The following is an 8,509-nucleotide window of genomic DNA, read 5'->3' as shown; positions in this document are numbered from 1 at the left end:
TGAATTAGACACTTTTTGCAATTTGTGACTATACTGCTAGGACATACTCTCTATATAGATCCCACCCATCATTTCATATTTGAAATTGGGCCACCAGAAGACTGACTAAGGGGTTGCTGTATATACTTGAAAGATTTTTAGTAATTCAGGGAAAACCCTTGTGAACAGACTAACCATCCTTGTGTAGATCCCAGAAGGAGATCAGCACAAAGCCATACAGGAAGAAGGATTCCAGGTAAGCTTTAAGTTTGCAACCAAACTTTCATTCTTATGTATTTAAGGTCAGGAGCCTTTGTTAAGTCGGGAGCTAAAAGTGTCAAAAGTCAAATTAGCACCACGTCCACTGAAGAGAGTGTAACTCAGACGAGGCTAGACCCATTAGCCCCAATCATTGAAGAGGGTAGTGATAATGACACTTTGTCGGAAAAGTCCTTCTTCATGACGGGGAGTCAACAGCCAGGAGATTGCAACTGTGAAGGACCAATGCCAGGGGGGAGCACCTCCCTACATCCTTTAAACGAAACCCAGCTCACTATAATCTTCTTGGAAGGAACTAACTCGAGGGGAGCCTTAGTTTATTCTGACTATCGAGGACGCAAGTGTATTTGTATTGAAGAAAGACCGGCTCAGAGAGTAGAGATAATTTGAGTCTATGATGATGGTGACAGATTCCGAGACGAAAAGGGGAACCACTATCTAATAGTGAGTAACCATGAGGATTACAACAGATATGGGGATAACGTGGCAAAAGGGAAAATGGTTTCAGAAACCCAAGAACCGCCTCCTAACATCGATCGACCTGGAGCACTTTTTATGTATGATAAGAAAACAACCAGGGTCCCAACCTATAATGAGAATGTAGGGATTTACAAGCATGAAAGCGAGGGAATAGTCTCTTACTTTCGATGCAAGGAACCCTACCCAAATGAATTAAGAAAAGACAAGGTTCTTTACTTATTTTCTTATGAAACTGCTATGGGGAAGGATATTGTTTTTGTTGACAGATACGGGCGAGAATACAAACGTATTCTCCCAGAAGAGGTTGAAAGGGAAACAGTTCCGGGAGCATCGACCTATGGCCCCGACAAAGTACCAAGAGCCACCTACACCCCTAGCAAGTCGACTAATCCCTTTTCAGAAGAGTATGACTCTACCTCACATTCTACCCGACCACCGACGTCCAACTACCAGGACCAACCAGCTACTCAGCCATCATTGCAGGCATGGCTTCGACAGAGTGCTACATTAGAACAAGACCGAACCTGAGAGGGTTATCAAACTGCACGAGGATTAAGGGATCTACAAGAACCACCACTCTATGCACAATATCGAGGAGAGAGTAAGCCAAAGACTCAGGGGTCAACTGAGCTTGGAAGAACACCCCGAGAACGAGTTCGGAGAGATGAACCATCTCTCATGAGAACTGTTAGAAATTAAGGATTAGGAGCACCATTGGGAGAGGAACCTAGCCACTACAGAAGAACAGAGGAGGTATATCGGCTAGGACGGAGAGATCCCATGATGAGATTTGTAGACCATCGTATAATTAGACCTTCTCAAGTGCAAAAATGGGTAAACAAGAAATGTACGGGAAGCAAGGATCCGAGAGATCATGTAGCAGCCTTTGTGCGTGTAATTAGAGCTGAAGAGGTGTTAGACTTTCCTACCCAATTTGCAGGATTCGGTTTAACCTTAGAGGATGATGCTGCTACATGGTTTGACTCGGTGGAGCAAAGAGACTTTGAGTCTATGGAGGAAGTGTTTGACGAGTTTATCAAGGAATTCTCACAAAGGGGGATAGCTCATAATACAGTCTCGCAAATCCATAAATTCAAACAGAAAGATGGAGAGTCTGTGCGAAAGGCGGCCCTCTGATTAAAAAGATATGTTAAGTTCTGCCCTGTGGAAGAACTGCCAACTCAGTCCAGACTTATGCTTATATTTATCCAAGGACTAAGGAATGCAGATCTTCAAAAGGACTTACATATGAAAAGGAGCATTACGTTGAATGATTTAACCAAGGAAGCTCTATACCTTGTGGAAAATTGTGCGGTCTACAAAGAGGGTGAGTTCAAGGATCTTGACGATGATTCTTCCTCACAACAAAGAGGAAGCAAGTCTGCTAAGACAACACTGAAAGGAGAAGTAACAGTAAGCCAAGAGCAGCTTGTAGAGGAGGTGCTTAAAAAGATTAACATGTATTCCAAACCACAAGCTAAACAACCAAAATGGTGTCCGATTGAACAAAAATGGACAAACCATGGGATGGAGGAGTGTTATTATAACAAGGGATATGTGAGAGAACGACCATATGCTCCGCAAGCTCAGGCGACATCTCCTCAAATCCCACCGATGCCTAGATATCAGACTGGCAATCTACCAGGACCTGGAGGTGCAGAAAGACCACAACCAGTGTTGGGACAACAACCACCCCTACCAGGATTACGACCAGTCAGCATAAGATACACACCCACAGTAACTGAGTCGGATGAGAAGGCTTTGGTACCTATGCATGCATACTAAGACGAGCCCAATGGATATGCGGTGAACTCTGTCTATTATCCACCGGACGAACCCTCTACACCAGAACCATGGAGCATGATAGGAAATACATGACCACCAACTGCTGCACAGGCAGCGGGGGAAGGACGATATAGCTTGGATGAAAGAACACTATTGTTCATAGCCAACGGAGGCATGAGCGGGCAAAGAATTTCACACCAACAAAGAGGAGCTCCAGGAGAACCTCAACAGCCTAAAGGACCATGCTACAAGTGTGGTGGAGACCATTGGCTGAGGGATTTCCCTCATGACGAAATCATTAGGGTCAACGCATATTGCACGGAGTGTGGAATTACTCACTTGATTCCTGATTGCCCTAAAAACCCGAGCAAAGGAGCAAAAACTACCTTGAATATGCTGGGAACGCTACCTTCCAGTGTAAAGAGTAATGATGAAAATCAAGAAGAAATCAAGACTGACAAAGCTAGCGTCAATCGTGATAATCCTTGGAAAGAACGAAGAGCGAAAATGAAAGCTAGACGTGAGCGAAAACAAAAAGATGTAAAAGCTGAGCTAACGATAGCTCGAGAGCAACTTAAACAGCAAAGAGAGTCCGACTCTCTAAAATCAACGGAAGGACCAAGAAGTACAAGCTCAGGAGGGTCATTATTGGTAGATAAGATCAATGAACCCTTAGATGCAATCTTGCAAGCATATGAAGCAAGATTGAAGAATAGACAGACTCTAGAGCAAAGATGGATGACATATCCATATCCAGAGATAGAAAAACAGAGACTAGAGATGTGCAAACAACTGATTGAAACTGCACAAGCTTTATTGGAGCCTCCACCTATGGAAGCAGGAGATACAGTAATCAAACCACCAAACAATGAAACACCTCACAAAACCGAACAAAGGATACCCGACAAGATAGAAAACATTAAATCCTTGCCGGATGTAGAGAATGCAAAAGACGTACCTAATAGCACTGATGAATCACTGAAAGATTTTCCACCATATTCTCCTATTGTGGAAGAAAATTGGCCTGAAGAGCTATGGGAAATGGTGCGAAAAGCTCAAGAAAAATATGAGACAAAAACAGTCGAGTCAGCGCCTTTCTCGGAGCTGAACTTGAATAAGCCTCCATGGGATTTAGACGTTAAATCATTTCAAAGGGATAATGGTTCAGTTGCATCCGAAGATAGAAGACCACAATCACTCAGAACTTTGCCATCATATATGGGGGACTATGAGGCAAGGCCTTAAATTCGAAGAGTACCTTCTCAAAGAATAGGCGGGTCAAATCAATTGGATACTAAAATCCTGACAGACTTGTTGATCACTCCAGTCAAGTGTACAATCACATTGGCAGAATTGTTAAAAATTAGGCCAAGCATGTGGACGGAAGTGGGCAAATGTCTTGAAAAATTTGGCATAAGGACGCCTCTTAAGTTCTTCGAAACCGAGCTTAATGACACAGAACCGAAGAAAGTCAACACTAGACCAGTGCCATTCAACAAGGTAGGAGAGTATTATGAAGGTGAAGACGGCAACACAACCCTACCAGTTGAGTATAACGGCATAGAGACTAAGGCAATACTTGATAGTGGAGCTGGCATTGCCATTGCGACCAAAATGCTATGGGAAAAATGGGGAAAACCAACAATACGAACAACTAGAATAAAATTGCAACTGGCGGATGGGCACATAGAAAGGCCTATAGGATTGCTTGAGGAAATTGTGGTATCTTCCTGTGGCATAGAGTACGAACATACCTTTGCCATAGTAGATTTTGGCAAGAAGAACAACTATGAAATTATCCTTGGTAGGCCGTTCATGAGGCAACTCAAAATGGTGCAGGATTGGGGGTATGATTATTTATATCTAAGACATGCTGAAACTACTACACGCGTAAACATGAAAAATCATAGCGTAAACATGAACCCCTGTGGAAGAATTTGACTCAGCCACCATTAGTGGATCAGAAGTCCCAGCGTGGCTTTGTAAGAAAAAGGAGATATGGATGTGCGGGGCATCTCAATGTAGTGAATTTGATAACAATGAAAGGACACTGGAGAGGGTCTTGGAAGACGATGCCTATATACGAGAACCTTTTCCTGAAGAGAAGCTCGAAACCCTAGAATGGTCTCAAATTTTGGCTACATTGGATGTATGCATCAATGAAGTCACTCCCACCAAGTTTTGTGATGAGAACGGCTACGATATCATACATACTACATGTTGAGCAAAATTGTGGAGGAGGACGAGAACGATGGAGATACTGAGAATATGAGGATCCATAAAATAGAAACGAAACTTGAGATTAAGATAGGGGGCTATGTGGACATCCCCACTACAGAAATCAAGCAGGAAGGAGAAGAATTTTATGATTCTTCTGATCAAAGTGAAAACAAGGATAACGCAGATGACGAGAAGTCGGAAAATACAGAGGGAGACGACAATCAAGATCAAGACAATGATGTCTTCTACAATTTCCCAAACCAAAGTGAGAGACACCAAAAAAGATACAAGAATAAACGACACCATATTAGTCCACCAACCAGGTTGAGACCCATGCTGGAGTTTAAGGGTAAGACACATTTCCTTATGAACATTCATGCTGTTGATTGTGCTAAGGATAAAGTGTCAGGAAGATTTGTAAAGGTTGTTGACTCAGGATTTAAATCCAGACTGTTGAAACCTAAGAAAACCAACAAACCAAAAAAAAGAGTTGCAACAGAAAAACTGAATGTCTGTGGTAGACCAATTATGACGAAAATTGAAAGGAAAACGAGATACAATGAGTTGAAACAAAAAATTAAAAATGTATGGATAAATGAAATGGAAAGTAGCGATGGAATGAACGAGAGTGATGGGAGTAAAAAGATAGATGTACCTCCTCACTATTGTAAGTACACCATTCAGGAAAGAAGATTGGTGGTTCAGCAACCAATGACGGAGCCTAAATCAAACGAGTCCTACGATGGGCCAGAGAACGCCAAGAAAATAGACTTAGCAGAGCCAGGAGAAAATCCACGACCTGCTTACATTGCCACAGATCTAAGTCGAGAAGAAGAGGACTTACTGATCAAAACACTTAAGGAATTTCGAGATGTATTTGCATGGTCGTACAAAGATTTGAAGGGAGTGGATCCTAACATTTGTGAACATTCAATCCCTCTGAAGTCTGATGCAAAGCCAAGCAAACAACGTCCATACACGTATAATGAGACATTCGCCAAAAGGATAAAAGAGGAGATAGACAAACTTATGGAGGCTGAATTTATTTATGAGATAGAGCACACGGACTGGGTGTCCCCGATAGTGGTGGTACCCAAGAAAAACGAGAAATTACGAGTGTGTGTAAATCTCAAGAAGGTAAACGTAGCCACGATAAGGGACAAATACCCTCTTCCTATCACTGAACACGTCCTGGAACGAGTGGCAGGCAAGCAAGCCTATAGCTTTATGGACGGATTCTCTGGTTATAACCAATTGGGGGTCAAACTAGAAGACCAATACAAAACAGCATTTGCAACAGAATGGGGCATATATGCGTTTAGGGTAATGCCATTTGGCTTGACCAATGCTCCAGCCACATTTCAGAGATTAATGACACACGCTTTTAAAGAATACTTGAGAAAATTCTTGGATATTTACATGGACGACTTGTGTGTGTATTCTCTATTGAGAGAAGACCATATAGATCATCTGAGAAAGGTATTCAAAAAATGCAGAACTTATAGGATTTGCCTCAACCCAGAAAAATGTGTATTCATGGTACGACAAGGTAAAATCTTAGGCCACATAGTGTCGGCTAATGGAATTACCACTCATGAAGACAAGGTAAAGGTGATCATAGAATTGCCAAGACCAAACACTGTACGAGAGGTACAATCATTTATGGGACATTGTGGATACTACCGACGTTTTATCTACATGTACGCTGTAATAGCAAAACCCTTGTATAGTCTAATCACGCTCTTCATTTGGACAAATGAATGTGAGGATTTATTCCAGAAACTGAAAGATGCATTGGTATCTGCACCAATTCTAAAAGCACCAGATTGGTCAAAGATCTTCCATGTACATGTAGATGCTTCGGCATTTGCAATAGGCTGTATATTAGCACAACCAGATGAGGGTAAGACGGACTTTCCAATCAGTTATGCTAGTAGACAACTCAACAGTGCAGAAAAGAATTATACTACCACTGAAAGAGAAGGATTGGGTATGATATATGCGGTAAAGAAATTTCGTCATTACTTACTCGCGAACAAATTCACATTCTTTGTGGATCATCAGGCACTCTTGTACTTAGTAAACAAACCTTGTAACACGGGACGAATTGTAAGATGGTTCATTGTGTTACTGGAGTTTGATTTTATGGTAGTAGTTAAGAAAGGAAAAACGCATCAAAGAGCAGACCACCTTTCTTGACTACTACATGGCGAAAAAGCTACCGGGGTAGATGATGATCTCCCAGACGCATACCTGTTTAATATAGAGATGATACCGAAATTTTTAGAGCAAATTATTCCGTTGCTGACATATGGAATGAATCTTGACGACAAACACACGGTGGAAGATGTTAGACAAGCACGAAATTACACAATGCTTGCGGGAAGAATGTACCATCATGGAAGCGATATGATTCTAAGGTTGTGTATAGGCTTAGAGGAGTACGAAGCGTATCTAGAGGAGGCCCACACACAAATAGGGGGATTCCATAGAGGAATAAAATGATGTATGAACAATTAAGAAGACTTGGAGTGTATTGGCCAGGAATGGCAGGCGATGTAGCAAATTACATCAAGAAATGCGACTTTTGCACATCCAATACCACTGTGGATTATGCCACATTATACCAAGTGACAGTAGCACCCGCATGGAGTCATGCTATTGTCAAATATTTGACTAATAAGGAGCTTCCAAGAGATTGGTCTAAAGCCAGACAAAAGGCTCTACAAATCGAAGCGAATAGGTATACCCTCATTAGTGACCAATTGTATAAAAGAGGAACTGATGACCAGCTGAGGTTAGTTCCTCATGAAAATGACTACTTTCCATTATTGGAACAAGCTCATGCAGGCATAGCAGGAGGTCATTTTTCAGCAGAGAGAACCGTAAAAATCATTATGGTTGTAGGTATATGGTGGCCGAACATGATTCAAGATGCAACTAAATTCGTGAAAAGGTGTGATGAATGTCAACGCACTAAGGTACCAGTTAAAAGAGACGAAATGCCCTTAAGACCAATGATGAGTGCTCGAGCATTCGCTAAATGGGGATTGAACTTTGTTGGTCCTATCACTCCACCAGCGTATCGTTCACAAGCACAATATATCATAGTGGCCACGGACTACATGACCAAATGGGTGGAAGCAAAAGCCACAACGAAAGCAGACGCTAGAACCACGGCACAATTCTTATATGAATATGTGTTTACACGTTATGGCCTTCCAATCGAGCTGGTGAGTGATAGAGGGACACACTTTGTAAATGAAGTTATCCAACATCTCTTAAATGAGTTTATGGGAATTCATCGCAAATCTGCACCCTATCATCCACAAGCCAATGGCCAAGCGGAAGCGACCAACAAAATATTGTGCACGGTTCTTACGAAACTGGTTAGTGAAACAAGAACAGATTGGGATCAAATGCTCTATTCGGCATTGTGGGCTTATCGAGTTGCGTATAAAACAACACTCAATGCTACACCATTTAATATGGTATATGGGTTAAATGCAATATTGCTTATTGAATTTTTGATCCCCACACTAAGGGTAGCCAAACAATTGGACTGGACGGGACATGAACTTTCAGAACGGTTAGAGGACCTTGAAAAATTAGATGAGTTACGACTCAATGCTGTAGCGGCCATATATGCAAAGAAAAGACAACAGAAAGAGTTTTTTGACAAACATGTCAAGAACAAGGACTTTAAAACGGGAGACTATGTCTTGGTATACACACTTAAACAGCATGCCAAAAAGCTAAAGAAAAG

The sequence above is a fragment of the Adiantum capillus-veneris genome, chromosome 17 (assembly GCF_014529385.1).
Source record: "Adiantum capillus-veneris isolate H3 chromosome 17, ASM1452938v2, whole genome shotgun sequence".
Lineage (NCBI taxonomy): Eukaryota > Viridiplantae > Streptophyta > Polypodiopsida > Polypodiales > Pteridaceae > Adiantum > Adiantum capillus-veneris.
Note: the sequence above shows the minus strand (reverse complement) of the source record.